The sequence below is a fragment of the Protomyctophum parallelum genome, assembly GCF_964188405.1.
Source record: "Protomyctophum parallelum genome assembly, chromosome: 3".
Lineage (NCBI taxonomy): Eukaryota > Metazoa > Chordata > Actinopteri > Myctophiformes > Myctophidae > Protomyctophum > Protomyctophum parallelum.
Window position 1 is genome coordinate 19,854,905 of NC_139698.1, and position 19,551 is coordinate 19,874,455.

The following is a 19,551-nucleotide window of genomic DNA, read 5'->3' on the forward strand; positions in this document are numbered from 1 at the left end:
TCTTCTTTTCTTCCCAAAACATTGTGTTTATTGGTCATGATTTGTCACAACTCCAGTTGGCTTTGTGTCCGCGGCGTAAACGCTTTGAACCCATTTTGGGGCGGGAATCCCTTTTGGTGTTAGCATTATGTTATGCTTTAGCTATTGAAAAATAGCAGATCTACAAGCTCATAGCGCGCCACCGAGTGGCGCGCTACGAGCTTGTAGGTCTGCTATTTTTGAAAAATCGAAGAACCACTGACATAGAAACATGGCTTTTTTTTCAGATAACTGTCAGGATGTAGAGCAGACGACATTTTTAGAATCTGATCTCAGGTCAGAATGGGTTAAATAAATACTTCTTGAAAAGTCTATGAGGAAAATGAACGGGGAATTGTCTTCCGGGTCTCTCGTCGTCGTCGTCGTCATGAAAGGGGGGGGGGGGGGGGGACTGCGACGCTCTATACGGAAGGTTCTTGATGTACTAGTGGAAAAGAGCCAGTATGGAGTCCGAAGGGGTCAGGCCATAGATAGAGTATACTCTATCTATGGCCTGACCCCTTCGGTCTTTATAAAGAAGGATAGAGACTGAACTGGCGCGGAGCTCCGTCCCCCCCCCCCCCACCCTCCCCCCCCGCGTTTGGAAAGCAACCGGAAGAACCGTCTCAGAACGTCTAATACTTCCGCATTTGACCACCACATTTTGTGGCGGTCAAATGCTGGAAGTGCAACCCGAGCGCTCAGCGTTAAAGCCCCCCAGCTGCTGCACGGCACGGGGGTTTCCTCGTCATGAATGCACGGGTCCGCCTGCAGTTCCTTCCTCCTACCACTAGGGCCCATGAGTGCTTCAACGTTGGAGCGCCTCACACTGGCCCCCTTGGGTTAGAGGCTAGCTAGACGCTGAGCTAGCGGAGCGACAAACGCTTCCTGTTTCACTGTTATAAATAGACTGCTCCATCTCACCGAGAAACTGAGACGGAGGAAAAAAACGAATAAAAGACGAAGAGTAGGCCTAATAACAGAGCGATAATAACAACAACAACAACAACGAACACTCACAATAAAACTATTTTGATATTTTAAAAAGGAGAAGAAAAAAAAGCGCTAGAAAATGATTTATTTTATTAACGACCAAAAAAAAAACACGCAATTAACCTGGGGCTATTATTATTATGAAAAGGGAAGAAGAGAAGAAACATGTTCCACGTTATTTCTTTGTGTGTGTGTGTGTGTGTGTGTGTGTGTGTGTGTGTGTGTGTGTGTGTGTGTGTGTGTGTGTGTGTGCGTGCGCGTGCGCGAGCGCGAGTGTGCGCGCGCGTGTGTGTGTGTGTGCAATATTTACCGCTGATTTCCAAACGCCAGATGAAACCTTTTGTCATTTTGAGATTGTTGTTGTGATTATTCTTAAGCGTTATTACAAACTATAGCTTCGTTTTCCACACAAACGCTGTAGTCCAGAATGAGAATTTTACTTTTCATTATGATTTTTGTTTGTTTGTTTGTTTGTTCGTTTGTTTGTTTATTTTCGTTGCGTTTTGGATCTCGACGACTTTTAACTGTGAAACTTCTTCCACGCAGAGCCACTTAGGCTATGTAACTGTGTCAAAGTGTCTAAAGCATGAGTGTGCACAATGTTTTGAGAGAATGAGAGAGAGAGCGTAATATTATGATTTTCTTGTTCTTACCAATAATGACAACCTTTAATTTCACTTTTAGAACCATTTGGAACATGTGAATATTTGTACATTGTCTTCCAATACTGTTACTGAACGAGATGCAAGACTTTTAAAGGCGAGTGGCCGACCCGCTCACATGTCGTTATTATTATTATTATTATTATTATTATTATTATTATTATTATTATCGACTTATGAGTTTTCTTACGGGGCCTCAATTTATGCCTGATTCGTACTTTGGTTGCAGATGCTGTTGTCGACGCCGAACAACCAACCAACCAAGCTCTGTTTCTTTACCAAGCTCACAGTTTGTCCCGCACTGCGAGCTTGGATGTGTGTGTGGCGCGCAGCGGAAGCGCGCGCGCAGACCGAGCGTTAAATCGTTCCTTTTCGGTCTTTCTTTTCGGTCTTTCTTTTCGTTTTACTACTTCGTGTTACCAGTAGTACTAAGTAGCCTGTTTTAGTCGTTGTTTAGCGAAGACGTTTGTTCCTTCGGGCATTATTAAACGTGACAACTTTTTTCCCCTCCGTCATGCGGAGGTGACACGCGTAAAAGCATAAATAGAGAACCTAGAGAATATATTTGTACAGAATCAGGTGAAAAAAGGTTGCTTGGACTTGAAGCAGAGAAACTTAAAACAAAAGAACAACTCTTTTTTTTATATATATATATATATACGGTATATATATTATATACACACACGACGAAGGGTCCCAAAGTTATTTCACATGAGCAAGAAGACATCATGCAAACATTTTCCAATTTAATATTTAAATAAATTATATTGTACTTTGTGGGGGTGTTGGGGGGGGGGGGGGGGTGGGGTGGTGGTGAGAAAGGAAGAAGAAGAAGAAGGAAAAAAAAAAAAGAAAAAAAAAACACTACAGAGAAATCTTTTGAAATGATTAATATGTACATTGTAATTTAGACGTACATTTGCTAAAACAAAGCCTATAGATACTTTCTTTGGGAGCACTCGGGGTGGGGTATAGGGTGGTTTTAGGATGGGGGGGGGGTATTTTGGGGTACCCCCCCCCCCCTCCCTCCTTCCTCCCACCCCGGGCCTCCCTTCAGGACTCTCACTGATCCCGCCCCCTCCCCTTGCCCATATTTGGTCATGGTCGCTAGTGTCACCCACCCACCCACCCACCCCACCTTCTTTTTGTCTTTACAACCAATCACCACAGAGAACATGAGCCCCCTCCCCCCCCCCCCCATCACCACAGAGAACATGAGCCCCCCCCTCCACTCCTGGACCCGACCCGACCCGACCAGACCGACCTCCAAAATAAAGCCTTCCCGGAAGATTCTTTCACTGTGCTTTTGTTCCTCTCCACCCTGTGTAGTCCGTCCGACCTGTCGAACTTTGACCCCCTCATCTGTTTGGTTCTGTTGCTGAGAATGTACTAATGTGTGTTTGTTTGACACTCTGCCCTATAAGAAAGAAAAGAAGAAAAAAAAAGACCCATCTTTTTGTCCAACTTCTTCTAAAAAAACCTCGTCCCCGAAGCCTCCCGCCAACAGCAGACCGGCGGTCGTCTGATACGACGTGCGTTACTGTACGTTATACAACGACACTGGACAACGACAAAAAAACATTGGACGAACTGAGCAGAGGAAAAACAACAACAGAAAAGATCAAAACTAGACGCTTCCAGATATTTTTGTTTCTCTTTTTTTTTTCTTTTGGTTTTGTTTTCATTTATTATTTGATTTTCATTTTGAGGTTTTAAAAAAGAAAAAGTAAAAAAAAAGACAATAATGTGACAAAACAACTTGCGCACAGATAGCATTTATGTGGGCAATATGACTAGTATGTAGTTGAGAATCGATATATCTAGACAAAATTATGGTTTATCTAAATGTGTGATAAACTCAAACACTGTATTGCACGAAGTTTATAAAAAAAAAAAAGAACAATAACAGACATATTCACAGACTGTTGTCTTTTGTTTGTTTCTTTCCCCAAAACAAGACAAAACAAGATGATGGATGAAATGCAGCTGTTATACAGCGCACACAAACAGAGCTGCAATTTGCAACACTATAGAAAAGTCTGATCTGATTATACTCGCCAACATTGCAGCATGTACGAAAAGATTGAATTATCCTCTTTCAATCTCCAAAGTGTTTGTTCCCATGAATATCCACCGTAGACATTCGTCTACCGGAGGAATTCCGTGCAGGTGATTATTTTTCAAGCGTCCTGAGTTTGGAACACAAAGACAATTGGGAATGCACATTACTTCACAACTGAAAAGTAAAACGCTAACTTTAAATAATGAAGTATAAAGAAAACAAGAAAACGCAATAAGGTATACAGAACAAGACACAACGCGGAGCATGCGCGGCACACAGCAGTCATGTCGGAAAGAAACTGGGCCTCTTCCGGACTTCCTTCACCAAGGGTGTTACCAATTATACTAATTAAGACTGTCCCGTTTAGTGTAGCGCTGTCCCGAGCAAGCAGGGAGCAAGCTTGTGTCGTCAAAACCATGTGACTCCCATTGGAAATGACTTGCGAGTTGCTCATGCCCCCCCCCCCCCACTCTCCCCCAGAGACACCGAGAAGACAGCTGTCTTTTATATGTGACTGAGGCCCCTGAGAGTGTACAAAATGTAATCAAATGGACGCTCAGAGTTACGCGCCCCTTAAGGGGGCCATTTGGAACCCCCCTATAGGCTGGACCCCAAAACCATTTGACACCCACTCAGCGGCCTATAGAGACTCCGTTTGACCAGATACGAAAGGAGAAGAAGCTTCAGTAGTAAATGGTATCACATGGCAACACCTCGTGAAGGAATGTCTTTCCTTTTTTATGGCTTGCTAGTGTGCACAGAGCCTATTTACTATTAAGGGCCTTAGCAGGGACTCTGGTCATGGTCTCTATGGGAGTTTGTTATGAAGTCTTTGGATGCCATTCCTTGCTATTACCATGCCTCTGGTCTCTGACACAATTAGTGCAGCGATGAGAGGTGAGTCGTACGCAGGGGTGTAAAGTGACTAAGTAAGTAAGTAAGTAAGTAAGTAAATTTTATTTATAGAGCACTTTTCGAAACAAGGTTACAAAGTGCTGAACAGTGACACAATATAAAACAATCAGGTTAAAACAAGCATAGTAGTAATGGAAGAAATATATATATACATATATATACACAAACACGCACATACACACATACATACCTATACACATGTAAATGTACACATATACACATACACATATATACATATATATACATGCATACGAACATACATACGTCATGATCAATACTCAAAGATTTAAAATGGAGACAAAACAAATGGACCTGCAGAGGAATTCAAGTGATAGCATGGGGAAAATATTTACGAAATAAAAACGTTTTTAAACAGCTTTTAAAAATATCAACTGACTTGGACTTGTTCAGAGGCAAGGGCAGAGCATTCCACAAGGTAGGGGCAACCACTGCAAAGGCCCTATCACCTTTTGTCTTTAGCTTGGTCACTGGGATATTTAAAAGTTATTTCTCAGAGGACCTGAGGGGTCTCACATTGACCTTGGGAGTTAAAAGGTCGAGGATGTACAGTGGGGCCAGTCCATGAAGTGCCTTAAAAGTGGTTAAAAGGATTTTAAAATCTACTCTGGCCTTGATGGGTAGCCAATGCAGTCCAGCTAATACCGGGGTTATGTGTGCTCTACGGTTTGTGTTAGTGAGGATTCTGGCTGCAGTGTTCTGTACTAAATGGAGTCTGGATAATGAGGAGTGGCTTAACATTGTGTAGAGTCCATTACAGTAATCAAGGCGGGAAGATACGAAAGCATGCATGATTTTTTTCTAAATCCGGGTGTGTGAGAATTGACTTTATTTTAGTGATGTTGTGTAGGTGATAAAAGCAGGACTGGGTGACCTTTCTGACGTGGAAGTCAAGGTTCATCTTGTTATCAAAAAATACACCCAGGTTCTTTGCCGTGGGTTTAACATATTCTGCCAGTGAGCCGAGGGACTGTCGAATGAGGTTAGAGCTGGTACTTTTACTTAAGTGCTGTACTTAAGTACAATTGTGAGGTATTTGTACTTGAGCATTTCCAATTTCCAATACTTTTACTTCTACTCCACTGCATCACACTTTTACTCCACCACAATTATTTGAAAACCTTCGTTACTATAGTTACTTTGGAGATTTTAATGTTGACTAGAAAACAACATACATTAACCACTTCAACTCTATACATTTCGGCCATTTGAAAATAGCCGATCTACAAGCTCACAATGCGTCGCAACGCATTGCAGTCGATGATTTGTAGTCACCCGGCAGGAATCCACAAGGCGGAATCAGAATGGGTATACTTTCTTATTTCAGGAATCCACCAGGCGGAATCAGAACGGGTATACTTTCTTATTTCAGGAATCCACCAGGCGGAATCAGAACGGGTATACTTTCTTATTTCAGGAATCCACCAGGCGGAATCAGAACGGGTATACTTTCTTATTTCAGGAATCCACCAGGCGGAATCAGAACGGGTATACTTTCTTATTTCAGGAATCCACCAGGCGGAATCAGAACGGGTATACTTTCTTATTTCAGGAATCCACCAGGCGGAATCAGAACGGGTATACTTTCTTATTTCCGCCTTGTGTTTTCCTGCCCGATGACTACAAATCAATGACTACAAACATGGCGTATAATTGACCATCCGCTCTTGACCGGATCACACGGCGATTTTGGAACACAGACCAGGCTTATCCTCCGATGTGGAAAGCCCATGGTGACGCAGCAGCGCCAGAGGGACACCCTGCAAAATACGTAGATACTAAGGTAGTCGCCTTCCTCGTATGTGTTTTGTCCGACATACTAACAGTACGACAGGCATTAGTCTGACACACTACACCATACATGGGCAACTGGAGGCCCAGGGGCCACATGTGGCCCCCACCATCACTTAATGTGGCCCTCAGGTTAATATTAGAATAATGATATATTATTCATTTCAGCTGTTACAATTCCAAACATGACCCGCTTTAATTACTTTATATTTTATATATTAGTAGCTGAATGACTAGTTCATTGTCTTTGTGCATTTTAAATCAAATTAAAAAAAAACACTTTTCAGGATTCCAATTAAAAAATAGCAAGAAAAAAACATTCAGGATTTAAATTAAAATATAGCAAAAACAGCTGATCTACAAGCTCAAAACGTGTCGCACTGTGACGTGTTTTGAGCTTGTAGATCGGCTATTTTTGCTACGAACATGCAATGTGGCCCCTCTGGAGTGAGTGTGGAAATATTGTGGCCCTCTCCATCATCAATGTCGCCCACCCCTGCCCTACACCAAATAACCCCAACCTAACCCTAGCCCGGGCAGCATTCCTTTTCGGGTTAGCGGATGATATCGCTATACCGGCATGTTGTAGTATTGTTTTGTAGTCAACAATCATCCGGAACTTCCTTTTCCTTCAAACCGATATTTCTCAATAAAAGCTGCAGGCTATACGAGAGCTTTTATTGTTATTCTCCCGGGTTTGAGGGAAAAGGAAGTTCCGGGTGATTCTTCCTTGCCTGATGACTAGTAACAAAACAATACTACAACATGACGTACCGGTTATCATCCGATGGAGTGCCACCATTTTTTCCCCACCCTTTTTTTGATTGATTGAAATATTTATTAACAGTTTGTAGAATTTACAGTACATTTTAAGCACAAACTCAATACAAAGACTGTCAACTGTGAGTGGACGACCCAATTAAGCATTACACTTGTTTACAACAGGGTCCACATTGTTCAATTCATCAAAACATTTAAAGACGTACAAACATTTAGAGACATACAAATAGACATTTCTATGTAGCTAAAGTACAGAACAGGAATTCATCATATGGGAAGCAAAAAAGGGAAAAGATACAATATACAGTGAGGGAAAATGGGGGGTGGGGGGATTCAGATTTTACAGAGGCCAGTTTCGAATTGCAGCCATCCGTAGGTGCCCTTTGAGAGCGGTTTTGAAGGAGTCAAGGGATTCACATGTCTTAATGACTGTTGGTAGGGCGTTCCCTAAAACATGATCATCAGGTATTATTACAATATAAGGGGGAAGAACTTTTTCCAAAAAGTGTACAGTATTTGTTAAAATCATGCTTTTATGTGAACACGCCCCCACCAGTTCATTAGGTATGCCTGGTTTGCCTGGTGGTGGGTGGTGATCCACCTGAACTGAAGCCGCACCCACAGCTGTAGTTGTATGATAAAGGGGGAGTTGTTAGGGGAGGGGCTGATAGTGTGGCGTCACTATATTATTACTGTTTACTTCATTGGCCCGTTTGACTGTCAAGGGTTCAGCCTCCAGGAAGAAACCCTAAATACAAAGTTAATACACCATTGCACATAAAAACGACTCCAGTGTGTCTAATGAAGTACTGTCACCTCATAGACACATGAAAAACAAAAACATTGTGGCACACTTAGTCGGACGGGACTAATGCCTGTGTCGGACGGCAAAACCCAAACCACACTAAAGGGTCCGCGACGGGACGGTTTTAGGGTTCGTCCGATCGGGTGTGATATGTCCTGTTGTTGCTCGTCGACCCAGAACAAGTCAATGCCGACCCATTGGTGAGGTCGTATAATGTTGTGCCCCGCTCGGTAGGCCAATTAATCAGAGGCAATGTAAAACGTTTGTTTTCTCATGTCTTCTAGTGGTCCCTGACACGAAACATCTTCAGACGGGGGTCTTTGGTCAGATACAGAGCAATGTGGGGGTCCTCGACACAAAGACGTTTGAGAACTACTGCTCTACAACACATTATATTAGAGCTCCTGGCAGTACAAATCCTTGTGATAATTTCGGACGAATCATTAATTTTATCGTTTGATGTTATGTTAAATATTTCATAATGTGCTGCTCGCCATAATACAGCATTTTGTTCATTCCTTCAGTGTAGTCGATTCTTCAAGAGATTTCTTTTTTGCATAGTGTGTTCATTTGTTTTCGTCTTTTTGTGACGCTTCTGCTTGCTTTGCTCTGAGTCACGTCTGCAAATCGACGCAAAATGCAAAGTAACTCGGCCATTTGAAAACTGTCATGCAGAAACCCATGTATGAAACCCGCTAAATAGAAAAAAGGAAAATACTTTTATATTTTTTTATATTTTATAAAACCCCACAGGCACACGTATAACCACAACAACGAAGCGAAGCATTGTGAGCTTGCAGATCGTCTATTTCTGCTATGCGTATAGCATAATACAAGTATAATAAATATAGCAATAGACCAAAAATGGAAATACGGAGATACAATTAAGGTTTCGCGCCAGACAGCGACGATATGTTCATAATAATTCTTCCTACTGGAGGCTGGCAGGCCACATATCTTCCTCCATTCATTTAGCTACTGACATCACTAGAAGGACTCATCAGACAAATTATAGTCTTACAGATGATTCACTATTTGGGGAAAGACAGGGGTAGTAGGGTTGGTTATATGCACAGAATACATCAACAGTGCAGTTTGTGTGTGCACCATTCCATTAACCCATTTAGGTCGACATTTAAAAAATGTCTTCTAAATCCTGAAATACCTGTTTCTATATTCAGTGGTGCTCAATATTTCATGTCGAGGACCCCCAAAAATATGATATGTAATTGGCCGCCGACCCCCATCTGAAGACATGTTATTCCAGGAACCCCTCTAAAGCACAGATTTGAGAGAATAATGCTCTGAACGCTCTGAAAGAATATACATTAAAAGATTTGTGCCACATTTTCGCGATTTTTCAAAAATAGCAGACCTACAAGCTTGTAGTGCGGCACTCGGTGCCGCGCTACGAGCTTGTAGATCTGCTATTTTTTCAATAGCTAAAGTATAACTTCATGCTAACAACACCAAAAGGGGTCCCCGGGCCGGACAGAATGGCTTAATAAATAAACAAAGCACCCAGAGAGCTATATAGTTCCTGGGTCGTCTTCTCACAGGCAGACGGGTCTTAATTCCATCCACAGACAAACGGCTGAAGTGCTCAATCATGACAGTATGCCACTTGTCACCAATACTCCTTAGAGGCCATTAAACAGCTATAAATATATATATATATAACGTTTATGGTCAAGATTGTCAAGATCGCGTATCATTGGTGGGATTTAAGCCTTTCGCCACTGGGAATGGTGAAAGTTATGTGGTTGCATGCTGTTCAAGGATACAGGATGTACGTGTGTGTGTGTGTGTGTGTCAAGGAATGTATGCGCGTGTGTGTATGCGCGCATGCGTGCGTACTGCGTGCGTGCGTACTGCGTGCGTGTGTGCGTGCGTGCGTGCGTGCGTGACTATTATCCGATATCCTGCTCTGACCTCCAGAGAGCCGTCGGGAAGGCCAAGCGGGAGCTATACAGTCCAGGAATAGAATGGAAGTCCAGGAACTATACGCCAGGAGTTATGTGGCAGAGTTTATACACAGCTAGTGTTGACCAGTGTTGTTGTTTTCGTCGACTAAAACTAAGACGAAAAATGTTCGTCGACTAGAAGCAAAAGTACTGAAAACTGGAAATACTCCAGTAAAAGTAAGACATACCAAAGAATTGTATACTCATCAAGTACAGTACAAGTTTGAGCACATATGTCCTTATAGTCTTTGCACCATTGGGTTCCGTGGCCTATAACGCGTTCTCCAACTGGGGGTCCTTGAAGGTAGAAAAATAAATCACACCTGTGTGAAGTGAGGGGCGCTCTAATCATCGTACATCATCATCAAGAAAGGTGGTCCCTTATTGGCCAAGGGTTCCCATTGACATACATATGCCAATTTGCTCAGACACACGTAAATTCTCCATTCATTGTCAATGGCAATTCATGTTTGTGTTCAGACAACGCGAACATTAAACACTATAGAGCGTCGCAGTCCCACCACCCTACCAGGGCCCAGGAAATGATTCTCCGTTCATTTTCCTCATAGACATTTCAAAAAGTATTTATTTAAAGGTTCACGCCACGGACAAAGCCAACTCGAGTTGTGACAACTCATGACAACAAACACAATTCTTTTGGGCCGGACAAATAATTAGAAAGAAGAAAAAAACGGCAGGTTACAACACTTTATTTTATTTTATTATTTGTTTGGTCCAAAATATTGTGTTTGTTGTCATGAGTTGTCACGACTCGAGTTGGCTTTGTCCGCGGCGTAACCATCTTTAAATAAATACTTTTTGAAATGTCTATGGGAAAAATGCATTGGGAATCATTTCCTGGGCCTGGCGTCGTCATAAAAGGGGGCGGGACTGCGACGCTCTATAGCTGTTGATAGGAGGGGCTACCCTCAAAGAAGTTGTGAAAACCACGTGCATTAAACCAGTGGTTCCCAAAGTGGAGTCCGGGGACTCCCAGGGGTCCTTGAGGGGAATACAAGAAGACTCACCCCGTTTCTGTTTACCTCCCAGAATTTTCCCCAGTGAGGGGTGGGAGAGGCTGGACAGCAGACGGCTGGATTTTGAATTTCTCTAACTATAAACTTTCATGACAGCAGACAGCCGCAGTACAAATATAATTTATGAAAAGCTACTACAGTGAAGTCTGTTCACAGAAGTTGTTGTAGGATATGTGGGGATAATCTGACGAGGTACCATTTGACTGAGTGGGCAAAACCTTACATAATTTATACTAAATAATACTAAATTGTTTATAGGGTCAATATAAGTAATATAATATAGCCTTTCCACAGGAGTATCTTTTTATATTTTTCCAAAAAGAATACAAACAGCCAATAGCATATTACAAAGTTATCCCCCTCACTGGGGAAAATTCCGGGAGGAAAAACGGGCACGCACCGGGGTGAGTCTTCTTGTTACCCTTGAGGGAGTTATCCAGGGGGTCCCCAGCTAAATTATAGTTTGGAACCAATCCATTTGTACACTCTCAGAGTTAAATTAACATAGATTTTATAATGTCATTCCCAGGGATGGAAATGTCATCAACTGGAGGTCCTTGACGGTAAAACGGTTGAGAATCACTGCTAGAGCCGTAAAAATCATCTCTTATGGGGGTCCCTGGCATATCTTTTCAATTGGGGGTCCATGGGGCTAATTAGTGTCAATGTGGGGGTCCTTGACATGAAAGAGTTTGGGAACCAGACAGTGCACTAAACAGTAAACATGTCAGTGAGTGGCATGGCGTACACAGAGAGCCTTTAGGTGGGTGAACTGAACAGGACATCTGTATATAAAGCTGGGGGGGGTCCTCAGGCCCTGATGGCATCCCGGGCTGGGGGTCCTTAGGGCCTGTGTGGTCCAGCTGGCGAGGTGGGGGATGGGGGGTGGGGGGACATTTCCAGCCTCTCCCAGACTGTTGTCCCCGCAGGGCTTCATAACAGTTTTTGGATGTTTCGTTTAATTTTAGTTTAGTTTTAGTTGGGTTTTGACTATGTGTGTGCAGCTGGATATATACTCAAGCCCCCCCCAGTGCAGCTCTCCAACTTTGAAGCACTGGGCCCTAGTGGTAAGAGGCGGGACTGCAGGCGGACCCGTGGCGTTATGATTAAGGCCAATATCGTCCGATATACCGATGTGTTTGCCGATTACTAGTACATCACTAGTACAAATAGACACTTCTATATAGCCAAAGAACAGAACAGGAATTCATCATACAACTTGTAGTACTTGTAAGTACTAAAGCAGTGGCATCAAGACAAAGTAACAAAAGTGAAAGTATACTCATCATGCAGAATGTTACAAAATATACAAAGATGTTTATAAAATAGCCGATAATCACAATGTGTCATGATGCCATATGTTGTGAGCTTGCAGATCAGCCATCTTCCAATAGCACAAGTCTAAAACAACGCTTCGTGTGGTTAATAAGAAGTACGTTTTACAATAATATAAAACGTACACTATATAAAAGTATAAAAGTATCTATGAATCTGTAAAAGTAGCTAAAGTTTAGTACAGTACAAGTACTCTCACCGACGTATTCTTGTTTAAAGTTCAAGAACAATTTGCAGGCAGCTTGCACAAAAGACATTCACCCATTCTTTCATATACCTGGTGTAAACTTGTGATGTTACGATAAAAGAGATCACACCTCATCACAAGATTGTGTGTGTGTGTGTGCATGCGCTGCAATATTAAGCTAAAAAAGAAAAACCCTCACACTGACAAAATCCACGGAGAGGCTCTTCAGATGGAAAGATAGAACATTTAATTACAAAGCAGAGGTGATGCAGTGAAAAAAGATAAGGTGTGCATTTTGATCTCAAACCGTCATCAGCACAATTCAATTTGTATTACAAACTAACTGTGCATGCGTGCGTGCGTGCATGTCTTATGGATTGCATTTGGATAATTGGATTACATATTTATAGCGCTTTCCGGTCCATTCATTCATACATTGGGAGGTGAAGCGGCGAACAGTCGACGCCAGCGTCCTCGCTTCCCACATTCACACACCAATGGTGGGCGACCACTGGAGGCAAGGTGCACGGTTCAGTGTCTTAGAAGAAAAAAGTACTGGCGAACCTCATAGGTGCATAGAACGAAGAAAATGCCAGCACTCAATATATGACCTTTTCACCTGATTTTATTTACCTCTGACGAGCAGTGCAACGTACGCGTTTGGGCCTAGTCGGCCTTATAGTGTTCAGTGGGTTCAGTTCGGGGCCTTATAGTGTTCAGTGGGTTCAGTTCGGGGCCTTATAGTGTTCAGTGGGTTCAGTTTGGGGGTTCGGTGTCTTATAGTGTTCAGTGGGTTCAGTTCGGGGGTTCGGTGTCTTATAGTGTTCAGTGGGTTCAGTTTGGGGGTTTGGTGTCTTATAGTGTTCAGTGGGTTCAGTTGGGGGTTCGGTGTCTTATAGTGTTCAGTGGGTTCAGTTCAGGGGTTCGGTGTCTTATAGTGTTCAGTGGGTTCAGTTTGGGGGTTCGGTGTCTTATAGTGTTCAGTGGGTTCAGTTCGGGGGTTCGGTGTCTTATAGTGTTCAGTGGGTTCAGTTGGGGGTTCGGTGTCTTATAGTGTTCAGTGGGTTCAGTTGGGGGTTCGGTGTCTTATAGTGTTCAGTGGGTTCAGTTCAGGGGTTCGGTGTCTTATAGTGTTCAGTGGGTTCAGTTGGGGGTTCGGTGTCTTATAGTGTTCAGTGGGTTCAGTTCAGGGGTTCGGTGTCTTATAGTGTTCAGTGGGTTCAGTTCGGGGGTTCAGTGGGTTCAGTGGGTTCAGTTCGGGGGTTCTTATAGTGTTCAGTGGGTTCAGTTCGGGGGTTCGGTGTCTTATAGTGTTCAGTGGGTTCAGTTGGGGGTTCGGTGTCTTATAGTGTTCAGTGGGTTCAGTTCAGGGGTTCGGTGTCTTATAGTGTTCAGTGGGTTCAGTTCGGGGGTTCGGTGTCTTATAGTGTTCAGTGGGTTCAGTTTGGGGGTTCGGTGTCTTATAGTGTTCAGTGGGTTCAGTTTGGGGGTTCGGTGTCTTATAGTGTTCAGTGGGTTCAGTTCGGGGGTTCGGTGTCTTATAGTGTTCAGTGGGTTCAGTTCAGGGGTTCGGTGTCTTATAGTGTTCAGTGGGTTCAGTTCGGGGGTTCGGTGTCTTATAGTGTTCAGTGGGTTCAGTTCGGGGGTTCTTATAGTGTTCAGTGGGTTCAGTTCGGGGGTTCGGTGTCTTATAGTGTTCAGTGGGTTCAGTTCGGGGGTTCTTATAGTGTTCAGTGGGTTCAGTTCGGGGGTTCTTATAGTGTTCAGTGGGTTCAGTTTGGGGGTTCGGTGTCTTATAGTGTTCAGTGGGTTCAGTTCGGGGGTTCGGTGTCTTATAGTGTTCAGTGGGTTCAGTTCGGGGGTTCGGTGTCTTATAGTGTTCAGTGGGTTCAGTTGGGGGTTCGGTGTCTTATAGTGTTCAGTGGGTTCAGTTCGGGGGTTCGGTGTCTTATAGTGTTCAGTGGGTTCAGTTCGGGGGTTCAGTGGGTTCAGTGGGTTCAGTTCGGGGGTTCAGTGGGTTCAGTGGGTTCAGTTCGGGGGTTCAGTGGGTTCAGTTCGGGGGTTCTTATAGTGTTCAGTGGGTTCAGTTCGGGGGTTCAGTGGGTTCAGTTCGGGGGTTCTTATAGTGTTCAGTGGGTTCAGTTCGGGGGTTCGGTGTCTTGCCCATTATAACGACACTTTGACATGTGGACAGCAGGAGAAAGCCGGGAATCGAACCACCGACTCATGGATCATCGGACGACCTGCTCTACCTCCTGATCCACAGATAGCCAGCCCGTGAACTGAGCTGACCTGTTGAGTATTATTTGGGCCTTCATGCCTTCAACAGCAGGGCGCTACATTAGGACACTGGGGGAGATCAGTCTCATTTCAGACAGCGTTGTTGTTAGAGAACCCCCCACAATATGTGAGTAGTAGCAAAAAGTGTGTGTTTTGAAGAAAATGCTAAATGACATGTCATGTGCCTACTAGGGGGATGCATAAGTAGGGGATGCCAGTTAACCCATTTTGACCCATGGGAACAATTCTACAAATGTCTTCTAAATCATGACAGTTTTCTGAAAAACCCTATGTTTCTGTGTCAGTAGTGGTTCTCAATAAATTGGCCACCGACCCCCCATCTGAAAATATGTTGTTCCAGGGACCGAAGCAAAGATTTGAGTTAAAAACTCTCTCTGAAAGAATATAATATATTCATAGATTTGCGCCACATTTTCACGATTTTTCAAAAATAGTGCCAGCTTGTAGATCTGCTATCAATAGTGTCGGCCAGTGTATGGCTGTGTGGAGAGTGCTGTGTGCGTGTTGTATAAATCCCATTCTGGGCGGGAACCCATTTTGGTGTTAGCATCATGTCGTGCTTTACCTATTGAAAAATAGCAGATATACAAGCTAATATCGCGCCACCAAGTGGCGCGATACGAGCTTGTAGGTCTGCTATTTTTGAAAAATCGAAGAACGACTGACATTTTTAGAATCTGATCTCAGGTCAGAATGGGTTAATCAGACCAGTGTGTGTCCAGTGGAAACCTCGTATGAATCTGATCTCAGGTCAGAATGGGATAAAAAAAAGGTGCAAAAAGGGAACTGAAGAGAACTGAAAACAAAAAGGTTAATTAGGCCCTTGGGCCAGCTGGTGGCTCATGGCAACCCAAGCAGAGGTCCTGCTTCCAGGGAGGACAGAGAGAGAATGAGCTCCCTATACATATATATACTCTCCAGACCACACCCCCAATCAGCTGTGGCCAATTATTGTCCGACGGCGTGCAGTGCTCCAATCTGCCCTGATCACTGACTGACTGCCGGCTATAGTCACAGTGGAGGCAGATGGGCAGGGCCGTCACTCACACATCAAACCAAAATGTGTCTTGTTTGGCCTATACTGGGCACACAAAGGCTGCTGATGACTAGTCCACACACACACAGACACACACACACACACGCATGCACCACATGCACACACACACATGCACGCACGCACAGGAAGAGTTTGGCTCAGCCTCTCACATGCTTCAACACATTAGGCATTATATGGTTGGTGACCTCCTGAATCCACTATAGACTAGATCCCCTTAAATCCCCTAAATACCCACCCTGTTGGTCTGCCCGGAGACAGCGAGCAAGCAGGGTGGATACGGAGAGGTCAGGGCACAGGAGGAAGGCAGGGACAACTAGGGTTACCAGAGGTGGAAATGAACCCATTCTGACCTGAGATCAGATTCACACGAGGTTTTCACTGGACACACACTGGTTTGATGAACCCATTCTGACCTGAGATCAGATTTAAAAAAATGTCAGTTGATTTTTCAAAAATAGCAGACCTACAAGCTCGTAGCGCGCCACCGAGTGGCGCGCTACGAGCTTGTAGATCTGCTATTTTTCAATAGCTAAAGCATAACATTAGTGCTAACACCAAAATGGGTTCCCGGCCAGAATGGATTAATTAAAGTATACATTTACATTTGTTTTTGGCAACAACACAGATTGTTTTGTTTATTTTTTTAAATATATTTTTTATCCCATGATTTTGTAACCCATTTTTCACCACTGTGTCAATCATCTAATGTGATCCTGGGCTCTACACACCCTCCACCAACCTAGTCTCCATATATGGGGGACAAGGGGAGAGCAACGGACTTGAACTCATGCTTCTAGATTGTGTTGTTTCAAGTGGATATGGACAGGAAAGAGCGAGAGAGAGAGAGAGAGAGAGACGGGGGGAGACATGCAACAAAGGTCGTCATGAAAGGGACTCGAACATGCGACGCGCTGTCAGGACATATAGGGCTGTAGACCTGAGATCAGATTCTAAATATGTCTTCTACATCCTGACAGTTTTCTGAAAAAGCCATGTTTCTATGTCAGTCATTCTTCGGTTTTTCAAAAATAGAAGACCTACAAGCTCGTAGCACGCCACTCGGTGGCCCGCTATGAGCTTGTAGATCTGCTATTTTTCAATAGCTAAAGCATAACATAATGCTAACACCTTTTGGTGTTTTAAGCATTATTGTTATACTTTAGCTGTTAAAAAATAGATTTACAAGCTCGTAGCGCGGCACCAAAGTACCGCACTACGAGCTTGTAGATCATATTTTCAGATGGGCATCGGAGGCTAAATAAATACATATCATTTCTGGCGTCCTTGACATGAACTATATAGTTTGAGAACCACAGAAACATGATTTAGATTTACTAAATGGGTGAAGTAGTACAATACTTAGTATAATAGTAAATGCACCTAGTTACCAGTAACGAGTAGTGTATGGTATTACTCTGCCAAAACAATAATATTATACCCATTTACTTTGTAAAAAATGTTTTGTTGGCTGTTGAAATATTTAAAAGTATCGATAGAGACAGAGAGATAAACGGCTTTATTATATAGCCTTTTTGGCCTTCTTAATACTATTATTATTCAAAACAATATTGGATTCAGTTCTAAAAGAAGCTGAGGAGAGGAGAGACAGCATACTTCACATTCATGGATAAAGTTTCTCTAACCTCTGCAGTGACAACTGACATGTGCTGGCAATGAGCTGATGCCTAAGTATAGCATGCTGTAGCAGAACGCAGCAGAGATGGACAGTCCATGGTTGTGGTTTAAAACCAGTGCTTCTCAAAACACATGCATGGACCCCCGGGGCCACCATTAGTATATTCTTTATCTTCCAAATTGTTCAATTCAAATAGCCAATGTATAGTTAAAGTGGTTGAATATACGGCTTGGTTGAATGCTTGATTCCGATTGGTCAATTGCTGAAATCAGCGGTGTGTTATTTGTTGATAATGACTGCTTGGCTCTATAAAACAGGCCATTGTCTAAGAAGCAAAGGGTCAGAGCACACAGGTGCTCCATATCAATTTGCACTGCTTGATTTTGTGCCATATCCAACATGACAACAAACACGCCATGTCGTTTACAACTAAACACTGCTCTCTCTCATGTCATGAATGTGTTTTGGTCCTTCAATGGGCAACCAGTGACTTCCAGGAAAGTCTGGACATGGCAACCGAGGAAGGTCAGCGACACTGGAAAGACATCTGACCTCCAAGGCTATGGCGGAGTAACGGGGGCCAGGCAGGCAGCAAGCCCTGTTTGCAGCACTCGAAAGCAGAGGCCACCGATCAAGCTACAGAATGTAAATGAGCAAATTGCAATACTCCCAAAGTCTCTGTGATTTTTGTCCCGTAATGTCTACCATTTTGTAATGTATGTCAATGTCTTGTCTGTTTCTTGAACGGTGACGTCATGGACGCAAAACAAATGTCAGTGCAAGCTGACTATACAGTTGTATGGTATCGGGGTGCATACTTAGTTTAGACTAGTCATTGGTTAGACATGGTTAGGTTTAGGTGTGCTGCCCCGTGGGAGGTTAGGGTGCATACTTAGTTTAGACTAGTCATTGGTTAGACATGGTTAGGTTTAGGTGTGCTCCCCCGTGGGAGGTTAGGGTGAGGGTTTGAGATAAGTTGTAGTTGTAGGACTCATGACTGGTCTAACCAAGTACTGTCTAAACTAAGTACTGAGAGGAGGGGAGGAAGAGACTCGCTAGGACAGATTAAATGGAAGATTAAAACCCATTTTGGGCGGGAACCCCTTTTGGTGTTAGCATTATGTTATGGTTTAGCTATTGAAAAATAGCATCTTGACAGAAAACTGTCAGGATGTAGAAGACATTTTTAGAATCTGATCTCAGGTCAAAATGGCTTAACACCCTGAGCGGCATAAACAGAGTTCTCCGTCCTATAAAATAGTAACGCTCGACGCTCAGTAAGGAGATTAACTAAAAGGATGGAACTTTATTGATATCATAAGCGAGCGCATCGCTCCACAGGGACTTACGTCATCCAAAATGTTCATCCCCCCCCCCCCCCATTTTAGCGGATGAGACTGAAAATCTTAAAAACGTGAATATAACTCTTTATCTAAATCAATCACTCCAATTCCAATCAAAGATTATGTTTTTGACGGCCCATCGCGGCCCCGTCTCTAGTCGCATTAGAATTAATCATAACTCACGTTGTTGTCGATCGCCTCGGGGGTGTTTTGGCTACTTCAGCTATACATCCGGGGTTAGCGCCTGGTGCGTCGCTAAATGTGCTCCGTTGCTGCAAATCGCAACATAATGTACTCACCAGTGTTGTTTTTGTCGACTAAAACTAAGACGAAAAATGTCTGTCGACTTGTTAGGAAGGGACTAGTGGACAAGAGATCCAGTACAAGTCATTTTTTTACACTTGGTTGCATGCTGAAAATAGCAGATCTACAAGCTGAAAAAACATTTTCAGCAAGTGTAAAATCAGTCATTACGACGGCATCGAGGCCCGCCAAAATAAAATTTAGTCTACGGCAGCTTTAGTCGCCTAAATAAAATCTTATGATATTATTTAATAGACTAAAACTAGACTATCACTAAGACATTCCAGGTGACTAAAATGTGACTAAAACTAAAGGAAAACTATTCAAAAGACCGACTAAAACTA